Genomic DNA, 14188 nt, shown 5'->3' with positions numbered 1-14188 from the left:
GTTTATTATCATGAAGCAGCTTTGATCAAATCTGTATTTTATAAAGCATTATATAAATAAATGCAAAATGTAATATAAATGTAATGAAATATAATAAGATAATAAGATCATGTGACACTGAAGACTGTAGTAATGGCTGCTTTGAAATCACGGGAATAAATTACATTCTAAAAAACAAAATTTAAAACAGTTAAATAGTTTTGTTTTTACAAAAAATTACAGCTTTACTCTACCAACTTTTAAAATTACAGCATTGCAAAATCATTAACATAATAGTTACATATAAAAAGGTATAATATATAAAAATGTATAAAAAGTTAAACACATATGATATTTATATATGTCAGTGCTTTTGTAATGCTGAAATTTTAAAAGTAAGCTCGATGTAACGGGAGCACACAAACACAATTAAAAGCCTTTACTTTTTTCCACAAATAAATGAATGAAAATCGAATAAATGTAACAAAAGTTCACCCTGAGTACATCATGAGAGAGTGTTATTGCAATACATTCCAATTAAAACAAAACTATAAGCCCAAAAGTCCATCTGTAATAGAAATGGCAACCCTTAAACTTGAATCAAAACTTTGTTTTACCATGCGTACTGTCTTTTACTGGCCTATGCACTTTTGTTTTCGATAGTATCTGACCCTGAAACCTGGTCCTGAATAACAAGAAAATTCACAGTGGTCTGTTTAATCAGACCGGACAGAGGTTAGAACAGCTCAATATAAGAGATAACCACTCTTTGATTCAAACAGCCATGCAGAACCTAAAGGTAGCAGAAAATGTACTGTCAGGAATTTCGTATTTAAATTTGATCTTATTAGTGGCAACAGAATAAATGGAGGAAGTAAGAGACTGCAGGATATAACACCAGCCGGACATTATCTGCATCTTATCTCTTCTAAATGGGAATCTGAAGACATGAAGTTGAATTCTATAGTGTTTTCCTATGTTGATTTTCAGCATATTAAAAAAGTATAGTGTTTGTTGAGGAAAACACTATAACAACTTACCTTAACTTGTCTGGGATGTTTAATCTCTCCCTAATACCTGAAAGTAGCATCATTAGCTAGCAGCAAACAATTTTTATGACCAGGCAAACAATGTTTTTGACTAGTTTATAATATAAAAGCTAAAAGCTATTGGATATTTCAGAACATGACAAAACCATTTTCAAACAGTTTCAACTAGGGCTGGGCGATATATCTAACGATATGATCATGCGCATCTAATCAGTAAAGCTGCTTCCGTGATCACCGCTAAAATTGCCATCACCTTCCAATAATTGGAGTGGCATTTAATAGACAGAGCCGTAGATCGCTGACAAGCCACGTCCTATCGCGTTCATTATCGCAGAATCGCCTTCAATAATGAACGCGATATAGCATAGCTTGTCAGCGATCTACAGCTCTGTCTATTAAATGCCACTCCAATTATAAGAAGGTGATGGCAATTTTAGCGGTGATCACGGAAGCAGCTTTACTGATTAGATGCGCATGATCATATCGTTAGATATATCGCCCAGCCCTAGTTTCAACAGAACAAAAAATTTAAGTCAAGCCATTTCAAGGTGTTTTCAAATATAAAAAATAAAGTGTTTGCTAAGAAAACAAGACCATATTGTTTTCTTGTCAACGGGGATTTTTATTTTATTCCATTTCTATTTTATTTCTTGTCCGAACCGGCTTACGGACTAGCATTACTAGCATGTAGCAAACAATGTTCACAGCTGTGATAATAAACTAAAAGGTACTGAAAAAAACACAGTTTCAGTCAAACCATTTCAAGATGTTTTAAACAAGAAAAAACGTATAGTGTTTGTTGCGAAAAACAAAGCAATATTAACTTGATATTATTAATATAATATTAACTCTTGTCCACAGAGATGTTTACAAAGTATCATCACTCTCTAATACCTGCAACTGACAATGTTAATGGCTGTGATATAAACTAAAAAGCTATTTCAGAAACATTTTTTGTCATGTTTTAAAAGCAAATACAAACAAAAACCATTCATGGTGTCTTTAAATTTACCACAGTAACAGAGACATAAAGTCATTTTTGACTATTCCCACTAGACCTAAATGTAAAACATTCATAGACATGACACGATAATCCTTTTATTACAAAGAAGCAACACATCTCTAATTAATATCTTACTGCCTTTCCTCAGACTGTCAGGTTTCCTCCTTCTCAAAGTCTGTGTTAATTGCTCGGATATCGTTAGCTGTCCGAATCCCCCCGGTTCCTTCGTTTATCCTCAGGCGACCAGGGTGAGGTTTTCCCTGCCTTCTCACCACCACCGAAACAGGCCTTCACTAGTCATCTCCTTCTCAAGCACAGCATCCTCCACTAACACGCACCTCAGGGGCAGTCGTCAGACTCCGCTGTTGATTTTCATTAATTCGCAGACACTAAATTTGCCAGTTTGGGGCTCACCCTACTCCACCCCATGTGCACCTGTGCACCTGTGCTCCAGGGCAGGTAGAGAGCAGAGCGCACCCCATTGTCCCCTGGCAGCCGAATTAAATGAAAGCCGCCTGATTGCTGGAAATCACAGGCTGGGTGATAAAGCAATTAAGGTTCTCTAATTCTATCGCCAGGAAAGGGTTGGCCCGGGCCTGGGAGGTAATTAACTATATGTAATGAAATCCTTTTATTACCTCTTTTTTGATTCGATTTTTGTTTCTGACGCTGCTCGCTGCATGAGAGTGGAGGTCTGTGTGGCAGGGGTCTCTCCTGTCCTAAGTTGTCCAGCAGATGAAAACAGATCTTTAGTTAATAGGCTCTCCGTGGACAGATGAGGTCTATTAGGAGGTTAATTTGAAAATGAATGGAGGGACCGAAAGACAAAGACCACAGACAGAGACAGCACAGGAGGCTCATAAACAGTGTCCACTACAATGATCCTTCTTGCTCTCAAATGTGCAAATAGGCCTGCTATTCTAAACCTTGAAATATAAAAATTCTTTGATTAAAGATTTTAGGAAAAATATTAGATTTTACTTTGCTTAATAAGAGCCGGTTTAACACTATTCTCTGTGGTTTAAGAATAGGGGGCATAAAAATACTCTGAAAATACCGAAAATGCAAATGCGAATGTCTGTATGGCAACACGGGATCTGAACTTCTCCATGGAGTCATTTTAAAAAACAGCAAAGCATTGTTCAAATGCATGGCACCACCCTCCCTCCCATTTCCATTTTTTCCCACTGCCCAGGAAAATATGATCCGAGTTCATTGGTGTGTGTATAATGAGGAGGTTACGGTGAGCTGAGAGAGGTCGTGTAATTCCCCGTACCGAGGGACAGGCTTTTTGGGGGAGTTGGCTGAGCACTCCTGCTCTCTGATGCATGCACTCATGTGTGCCAGCGACGACCCCTCCAAATCCAAGGTTCTTCTTAGGCATCGGCTGCATTAAACTCATACAGTCAAACTGTATCAATATCCGCTGCTATCTAAACGATTTTTCCAACCAAAAACCAGCAATGAAACTAAAACGAATGATGTATGAATTGAGAAAATCAAAGTTTTATCTGGAACAGCATGGTCAAGGATAAAAAAAAGGCTAAGAATACAGTATAATAATAACATTTTGAAGAAATTATATTAAAAATATATATATTTATATATATATATATTTATTATATTATATGTAATTATATGTATATAAAATGTATATAAAATTATATTACACGTGTGATATGCAATACAAAATTAGACACAATGCATACATACATATAAACACATATGCATACACAATAATATTTTAGTGATATATTAATATTGAATATTAAGTGAGGTATGCCAAGTAAACTTTTTTTTAAACAAAATACAATTTAGCTGAAAGCTTTCACTTTCCATTACCCAAAATAGCCAAATGGAAAATAATAAAAAGGCATCTTAAACTTCATTAAGTAGGCTCAGTTCATGAAAGTAACCTCTCAGATGTGGGAATAGCCTCTCCGAACTAGGGGTCACCTCCATTAGCATTTCATTTGACAATATGGCCGGCTATTGTGGGAGGGCTTCCCTGAGGAGGCCTACTTGTGCCTCCCAATGGACAAGAGGAACCACATCATTCCAGGGTTAAGTATCCCCACTTAATTATGATAAAGACATACGGCACAGTGCTTTTCAGTCTCCCCAGCCTGTGTCAATATCCCGTATGGTCAATGCTCTTTTTCCTTTGACCGCCTGACCTCTTAAGAAAGCTTCATCCATCATCAAACTCCTCACCCCCGATCATTGCAAATCATTATGCCTGGACACGGCTGGCCTCTGGTGGTCGTGGGCAGGACTTGGGGAGTGGGGGGGGGGGGGGTAATCTGCCGGGGGAGATCAATCATGCCCGTGGCACCCTTACATCATGATCTTGATGAAATCTTATTGGACCCAACTCAACACATGCCAACACTGTTATACTTAAACTGAAGCCATTGATCTCACATTAAAATCTACTTAATCACTGCAACCTGCCAGGATGGAGTCTCCATTGTGATTTGGAATCATTTCAGATGATTAAAAAAACACAGATTACAAAGGTTCATAGTAGCACCTTAACTGAGTTACTATAATATTCACATTTTATGGGTCGAAAAAGGTCTTCCTTTAAACCAAGAGTGACAAATTTCTGCACCTTCTTTCTGACAGTGTAATGTTGTATTTGTCCATCACTCTCTGAAAAAAAGGTACCAAAGCTGGGACGATAACATTTCAAAAAGTCCAAATGTTTACATTTTAGGTGCAAATATGTATATTAAAGGTACTAAAACACAGCTTTTAGGGGTAAGAAAGGTACAAATGTGCACTTTTTGACAGCGTACCATGCTAGTGACAGCTTTTGTGCCTTTTTTCCTGAGACTGTACAATGAAAGTCAACGGGGTCCAAAGCAGCACATTTTAGACCCCACTGACTTCCACTGCATGGATACAAACAGTGTGGCATTTTTCTAAATATCTTCTTCTGTGTACCACATCTGAAAGTCATAGAGGTCTGAAATGACATAAGGGTGTAAATAATGACCGTATAATCATTTTGGTTAAACTATTCCTTTAAAAAGACACTTAGTATATGCTCATTTATCAAAACTGCATATTGGAGCCAAATACAAAAGCAAGAAGGACGCCATCCTTCATCCTCTCTTCTGTCTGCGGAGGAACCCCTCCTCCTTCTCCCCCCTCGTGCCGAAGATGTTCTCCTGACCCCGCTTGCTTTGCAAAACTAGCGCAGTGCTCTAACCCGAGGGTATGTGTTGTCATGCAAGCGAGATAAGTTTATTCGGCGTGTGGCCGGCATTTGTTCCGTCAGGCAGTGTGGGCTCTGGACCCTGAGCGCTAGCAGTGGGGAGCCCAGCTCAGCACCTGCAGTGCTAGCGAGGTGGCTATGGAGATGCTTTGGCCACAACCCAAATATCTGCCTCTACCTTCTGCGCCAAGCACAGCCTAGGGAAAGCAGGAGGCAGCAATATTGTGGAACAAATGTCCTCTAATGTGAGCCTGCTGGTCGGAGGCTCCGGTGGGGCCCACCGCCGCACGGCCTGAATTTACCCTTCACGCAGGCCGGCCGGCAGCATGACGGAGGAGGTGCTAAAGGCAGGTTAACGCTGTGGGGACTTCCAGATGCTCCACGGCCCAGGCACTTTGGCCCAGCAACAAACAGGTGCTGACAGGAAGAGCCAGGCTCGGAGTTTAGGCATGCCAACGACTAGCGGGGGTAACTGAAGCCCTATAAATTGCCAGAATGATGTCCACTCGCTCTATTTACGTCTGCAGTGGGACAGGTTTGGAATGTACTTTTGAGACTTGAGATCAAAGTAACCCTCAACTAACCTATCAGTCGAAAAAGTATCTAGTCATGAACTGACTGTAATTGAGAAAGCGGTGCGCTTTGGGATTGGAATGGTTCTTCTTTAGTTGAAAGCACTAAACCAAGTCTTTGAAGTTCATCTTTACGACTCTCTAAAGAAAAAACACAATTACAAGCACAGCTGCATACGGAGCTGTTAATGTTCGCCCTGCAAGAGACGAGCCTCTCACTAGAGGAAATGTTTTTGTTTGGCTGCTTGTGTTCCTCTGTGATTTGAGAAGATTCTGAGATAAGGAGTGCATTCTCTCTCAGGGTTTCTAACAGAGAGAGGGTGGATGTACTAATTTGGAGCTAAAACTGACAGCGGTGACAAAAAATGTATCCATATGTGCTCGTCCCCCCATTAGTGAAATAACAGTGATGATCTACACATTTATTCATAGATCACAGTACAGAGTTCAACACAGATGTTCATTACGCAAAATGTGGAACGCATTTACACTTTACACAATGAGTTTGTCTCTCTATTTAAAAATAAATAAATGAAATAAAATAAAAATAATAAAAGAGAGGCAGAAAGATATATAGGCCAAACTAGGCTAAGTGTCACAGTTATTTTAATTCAAATAAAGTCATATTATAAATTACAAATTAAATTCATTATTATTTATGCATATTTTTACTATACTACTGATACTATAACAACAATTATAATAATAAACTAAATTGTTATTACTATTATTATTATTATTATTATTATTATTATTATTATTATTATTATTATTATGCACTAAGATACAGTATAATAATAATACAAAATCAAATGTAATTATTATTTTACACTGTTACAGAATATGAATAACATTATTATTATTAACACCAACAATATTCAATTATTTTTATTTTCTATTGTTATATAGGATTTCACTAAGATAAATATACCTACATTTGCAATCATCTTAATAAATTCCCATCACAGAACATCCATAAACATGCTCACTATTCCTGCGCCATTACAAAGGCCAATGCTGTGGGGAGGGTGTGGTGAAAACTATTTGAAATAATTTTCCTGATCAGTGGCCTCACTATCAATTGGAAAGCTTCCATCTGCAATACTGTGCTCTGTAAGAGAGAGCAATATAAACTGGAGGAAGGATGTCTCGAGTGAATGGAATTTACTTTTAGTGTTCCAAAAATGACTTTCCATTTTTTTATGCGATTGCTTTAATTTGCGTGCAATTAAAAGTTGCAAACGCGTGAAACAAAGCAAGTACAGCCAAATTCCACAAGCAAAGCAAAGAGAGAGAGAGAGAGAAAGATGGAAGGAGGGAGGCAAATGGCAAGAAATCAGCCAGTCTAGAAGTTTACGGATCTGCAGATCGGCGTTTCATGTCTGGGTGGTGGACTGCTTCTGTCTCAAATGAGCAGTCTGGGGCACAGCAATGCAACAGAAGGAGCGATAACCATAGCAACGGCCTAGTCCCCAGCTGTCACGCAGGAGTGGAGATGGGTGCTGTGAGCACGGAGACCACTTAACCTCGGCCGCACTTCAACTTAGGGGAGTCAAGATGCTGTTCAAATCTTCACAGAACCCCACTTAATATGGAGACAATAAGCCCCGTGTGTAGACAAAGGATGCTTTTGAAACAGCCAATGAATAAATGAGCTATGCAAGGGCTCTTCATGTACATTAAGTGCCTTATCAGAACATTGGATGTCACCTTTCAGAGCGACGGAGAGAATGGAACCCAAGGCTGTGCTTGGTTAAGCTCTCAAAAATGTGCACATCGCATGTTCATTATGATTCATGAAATCACCAACATCCTTTTATTTGTCCCAGCCAAGAATAACCTTCATTCAGACGTGCTGTAACCTATTCATTGGACGGCAATGACGGTACAGCTCTTTCAGCAGCTGAGCTCGCTAAGAAATAGCGGCACGTCAGCCATGGGTATTCAATTACTGACCTGCATCCAATATGGGTAACTAGGTAACTAAGGTCAAGCCGTCCCATAATCGACAGCATGCATAATGTCAGCAATAATAATCTTCATTCATTCATTCATTAAAAAAAAAAAAAAAACAGATCGAGAGCAGATCATGGCAAAAAAAAAAAAAAAAAAAAAAAAGTCTAATTCTTTTTTAAAGCTTTATGGGAGTCACTTTCTTCACACTTTCCAAACCTTTGAGTACTGTGAGTACTGATTTCGACAATTGTGACAGATTTATACCATTTTATATTTACAGGCAGCTGTCATAAACACTACTGTACTTTTAGACTTTATTTTATACTTCCAGCTGGCTGATGGGTCTTTCACACAGCTTGTTTGACACATGTTAGTTTCAGCAAAGCATGAAAAAGTTAATAGAAGTAAAAAATTGTTTTTAAAAGAAATCGAATCAAAACTAAAGCTTCTACAAAAGCTATTCCACAGCCACGTCTTCTTTATTCTCGCCGTGTATTGAGCGAGCAAAACCAGAGCCAGACCTTTTTGAATCATTTCCAAAAAACACACAAGCCATTTGTTTTCCAAATGTGTGTTTGCATGATTAATGCAGCGTAAACAATGCCACAAACCTAAATTCATAACATATGACTTTTTAGGGATCGCAAGGTTACGGGCACCAATTTGAATATGACAATATGATGCATAAGTATTTTGCGGCATATCATAAATAGCAATTGGTATTCATCATAATTTGCGCCTAAGCAAAGCCAGCCCCCTCCTGAGAAGGTCATCTCCATATTAATACGAGAGAACAATACTCAGATGAGTAACGATCCATTCCAAATGACAATGTTTGTTTCTAATGACCACTTCACCCAGGCCTGACTTGTGGAAACTCGCCATATTGCCGCACATCAGCAAGGTTAGTGAGGCAATCGCCTCAGCCATCAGCCGAGTCTGATAAATGCTTTTTTTTGTATTATCATTTTGGTTGTTTTGTTTCATCCACATGTTCTCGGTTTAAATAAATAAACCCATCCTAACTCTATAAGGTGGATTTCTGTGGCTAAAGCCCACACAGAGTGTGCATTAGTATTCTGTTTGGTAGAGATGAAAGCTCATAGTTCTATCAGATATTTCGCTGGGGGCTAAATACAGAGTGTCACTCCAAGACTCTCAGCCCCCAAAACCCTCTTCAGCAGCGCTTTAGCTGCATTTCCTATCTCTTCCCACCTCAGTGATATACTGCACACATCACGGATATTGAATTCCATGCACATCTGTACAGAAGAGCTTTTAGGAGGAGCTTTTCCTTGCACTGCCTTTCCTGCAAAGCATTTCTCTCAGACACTTACATGTACAAAAATTCATCTTAAAAGTATATTGGGAGTTGACTGGAGTCGAAAACGGGTTCTTGTCACTGTGGTGAGTGGAAAAAAATCTAGTTGAAAAAATTAATTTTGCTGCTTGTTTTCAAATTAAGGATTGCCACTAATGCAGAACAAAGTAATAAAAAACATCTATTTTTAATTAAATTAATTAAATGAATTCCCTATTTAAAACTAATTAGTGGTGGCCAATGAGAGTAAAATCTTCACCACAATAGGAGTATTTTTTTACTATAGGAACGATAGACATCACAAAATAGAAATTCTGTCTGAAATGTGGGACTCTATATGAAATCAAAGCCATGTCCTATATTTCACAATAATTAAAATGTTGAACTCAAATCAGACATGGATATATTCACTTATAATCAACTAATCATATTTTTATTAATACTTTTTGAGAAATGCTCTGTGACGCTTAGACCAAATACTGTGCCAGTAACAGGCTACATATATATATATATATATATATATATATATATATATATATATATATATATATATATATATATCCCTAAGTGTTTCTATTAGACTTGTTTCAATTAAACTTTCTGGTTGAAGGCTTCAAAAAATGGAACACTGTATCATGCTGCGAATGCAAACTAAAACGTGCAGAGTATACTCAGCAAACACATTTACATAATACAAAAAACAATCGAGTGCGGCCTTCCTCTGCTCTGTTGTTCCTGTATGTGTGTGTGCAAGTGTCATCTTCACAGTGACGTACATTGGTGGTGACAGAGGTCAGACGGGCTGGCCTGTTGTTTTGAAAGAGAAAATGCGGCATTGTCCTGCTGTACTCTCCTCTGGCTGGGAGGCATGCTCTAATCAGGACTCTCCCCTTTTCACTCCGGCTACAGAGGAGTGAGAGGCGGCCTGCAGTCTCTGAGGGGACCTGCCTTCACCCATCCTCTGGGACCCCTCAATGGGCTTTAGAGGCCAAATGAGGTGTAAGTCTATTAAAAGGGGGTTTGTCTGCAGATTTCAAGCCCATTGAGAGTGTTTGCCATGTCAGTCAGGTGCAGTTAATTCAAAAAGCATCGACTTTACCTTCAAGAGAGAAAACAATAAGTGGATAGACTGAATCAAGATTATAAGAACTTAGAAGAGTTTTAGTTGCCTGTTGAAGATCGTAAACGCGCAGCCATGTATTTAAATGAGTATAATTAAACAAAAAACAACTGAATGAATGAGCATTTCAGCAATTGTAGAGTCTGGACCATATGCCCTACAAACAGATGAAGGAAAGATAGATTAAACAGGCCCTGTTTATTCATATGGAGTACCAAGATGAAGAATGGTCTCCAACAAGCAGTGAATTTTGGAGGACGCTGTCGTCACACTATTCATTATGTAGGAGTGCCTGTGGGTCATCATGCTTTATCTAAATCAGGTTCTAGCCCATTTTCCCCCAATACCGCCAGGCAAGAGCCATGTGTTCTCTGATTAACCTACTTCAGGTGAAGTCTTCGAGACCTGCCCTTCCAGTGCGATCTCCTTGAGAATATAGAGCTAGCATGATCATTCTGGGTCATGTGATATGACTGAGAGAACAATTTGACTCTTCAGATTGTTAAATCTCAAAGACATGCAGTGCAGATATAGCTGACAAATACATTTCAACAAATGTAAGCCGAATCTATGGCAAACAAGCTGGCTTAGTGGGATTAAATTTTCCTTTAATTAAGAGTCTACAGTATGCGGATAGTTGATGTCAATGTTCTCTTGTTTATTGCCTTACACTGGGACAGATGTTCTAGCCTGGAAGCTATGATAAACAACACAGCCACACCACTGTTTTTGTCGCGAGGCATTGAAATGCACCATAAAGCGTTGACGTGCCCCCTTCCAAAGTAGACTTAAAAAAACGGGTTACGTGACAAGAGGCAGCAATCTAATTCAGCCCGGGATGGACTGTCAGGGCTAATTACACGTGATTGTGAAAGTGTGCCTCAGAGCTGAAAAATTTAATTTGCTATTGATTTGCTACTTAAATGCCTCACGTCCATTCTTATCATTATTACATGGAAGCCACGATGCCAATATGCAGAGACCCAACACTTCAAAGTACAAGTCCTGGCTCAAGGTGCTTTCTTTACAAAGGAAAAAAAGCAACATGAAAAATTTTTTTTATTTCTTTATATATACCTACCCCCACAGTACAAGACCTCAGTCTGTCAGACACACAATACAAATAAATAAAGTTAATATTATGCACAGTATATATACATAAACTATCGTTCAAAAGTTTGGGGTCAGAAAGTATTTAACTAATTAATACTTTCATTCAGCAAGAATGTATTTCATTGATCAAAAGCGACAGTAAAGATATACATGCTGTTCTTTTGAATTTTGTAATGATCCCAATATCTTAAAAAAACAAAAAAACATTGTGCCTCTGTAGTGTATCCAAACCAGCTTAACATTACGACATGGTCTCAACCAATGGCATGACTTTGAGGCTGGAATATCCAACCAATGGCATACAGAGTGAGTGCAGAGGAAACCCATTTAAAAATATTCATTATTTTTGCACTGTATTTTGCTCTGTGAAGCCCACGGATCTGAAACTAATGTTAATTACACATTTCACTTTTGAAATGTGCTTAAAACATACTGTCTTTTTACAATCATGCTCAGAGTCCTACTACCTTGTTACCTGTTATGTTAATTACTCTATTTCTCTACCTTAACTGAACACATAATTGCAGAGGTTAACTTTCCAAACTAAAAACAAAATGAGTTGCACTTTATTTTTACATAAAAAAGTACTGAGCAATATAAGGTAACTAATGTACTTGAGGTAAGGTTAGATTAGGTTAGGGATAGGTTCAGGGTAAGTACCTGCAGTTATTATATTATGCAGAACAGGACCGTAAATAAAGTTCAAAATGTATGCTAACTACGGTCAACAATTGTTATTTTTTTAGACAAGCAACATTGCTAGCTGGCAAATATTTTGAAGAGTTGTGTAGTGTTTATTGAACAACACTGGAGAGGACACAAGCAATTTTGTGAGTGTGGATGTGTTTTAGAGAAGATGAGGCAGTGGGTGACGCTTGGGTGGCTGTGAATTAGAATTAGTGGCATACATTGACTGGTATAAGAGCACCAGAATGATGTTCTACCTGTTACTGAGCCTTAAAGATTTCCCTTCAACAAGAATCTACCACAGCTCCTCCTAAGTCAACTAGTCAATGGTGGAAACATCCCCACTAAAAATCACAATTCTGTCATCATTTACTCACCCTCACACTCACCTGTGTGACTTTCTCTTTTCTGCAGATATAAAAAGAAAGAATAATGTTGGTAACCAAACAGTTTTGGTGCCCACTGACTTCCACTGGATGGCCCCAAAAAATTCTCAAAATATCTTCTCTTATGTTTGACAGAAGAAATTAGGTGATACGGTTTTAAAACAACATGAGGGCAATTAATGATAACTGAATTGTTTTTGGTTTTTTTGGTGAACAGCCATAGCTAGACACACTCTAGCTCAGTTAACGCACAATAATTAGAAATTATGATGTAGGCTTTACAAAAGTTCTGTTTGTTAATATTAGTTAATAGCTGACATGAAATAAACAATACAGCATTTACTTATATCATGTTCATTTCTGCATATACCAGTAAATTCTTGACATTTCAAGGTATAAAAAATTAACTTAAGTCAATGTTATTTTATAAAATATACTATTGACATAAATACTATTCTTTTTTTTTCATAATACCTTAACTAAGAGCAATGAATGCTTGAAATGAAAAAGATAATGACGTTGCCCAATACATTAAATAATTAAGGAATTCAACCTTATTGTAAATACTTTTGATATATATATATTTTTTGCCTTATTTAAATTATCTCTAAAACAAAGATTTTTGTTTGTCCAGAGATACAGCTACTACTAACAAACCAAACCAGAATGAGTGAGGAACTGTTTGATAAAGGATGCGTTTTGGAAGCACAACAGAATAAAGCTCAAAATATAACTACCTTTAACTTGACATGGTGTCACACAAGATGCTGAACATAGCAAAAAGTGACACTAATTTCCCTCAGCATGCATGTATAGAAAATAAAAACTAGCTAAATATGAAAACAAAAATCATAATTAAGAAAACATGCGTTCTGTGTGAAATGCCCCTAAATGCCTTTGAATTATCCTCAACTGGAAGATTTTCTCAGGAAAGTGATTTACGGTGATTAATTTGATTAATAAATCAGCATATTATTTTTAATAACTTGACATTCTTAAAAATGAATTTATGGAATAATCTGCAGAAAGCATTAATGATCAATGTCAACAAACTGTATTAAATACATATATATTGAACTGGGCTGCTCTGATTTTTCCACCAAATTCAGGCTCAAAAGACTGAGCCCTTTTGTTTGTGTGTGTGTCTGTCTGTCTTTGCCCCTGGAGACTGTGGCTGCAAGTGTAAAACCACTTCAGTCTTTGTAGTTGGGGCTGAGGTCACCAGTCCAGCATTGACCTTTGCAGTCCTATTTCAGTGATGGGCATTTGTCACTCTGTGGAGGCCGTTGTGTGGTAATAGATTATTGACCATCGCACAAGTCTCATCTCGCCATGCATCCAGAGCCCCGCTGTTTTCTTTATCACCAGAACGGAAGCCTGCAGCCATGAAAAGAAGCCCCTAATCCACATTTTACACTTCAAATGCCGAATTACACAGGTAAATGTAGCTATAACATACAGAAGACTCTGTAGAAACACAGACATCATGTTCAGTTATCAGATAATGCTTCTTTTAGTATCACTGGACACATCTACTTGCTGCTTTTGACTCATTTAACCCATTTTGGCTATGGATTTTTTTAATGTAAAAAAGTAATACAAAGTAATACATTAAAAATTAGTAAAAAAAAAGTAATACATTTAAAATATATTTATTTCATAATAAGTATAGTTCAAATCTATTAACATATTTACTGACATATAGCTCATGACTAACTGATATAAAAATTATAATTAAACTTTATTTGGAGTACCACTTGTGCACAATGCGCAATTCTT

The sequence above is a fragment of the Carassius auratus genome, unplaced genomic scaffold, assembly GCF_003368295.1.
Source record: "Carassius auratus strain Wakin unplaced genomic scaffold, ASM336829v1 scaf_tig00215878, whole genome shotgun sequence".
Taxonomy (NCBI): Eukaryota; Metazoa; Chordata; class Actinopteri; order Cypriniformes; family Cyprinidae; genus Carassius; species Carassius auratus.
Note: the sequence above shows the minus strand (reverse complement) of the source record.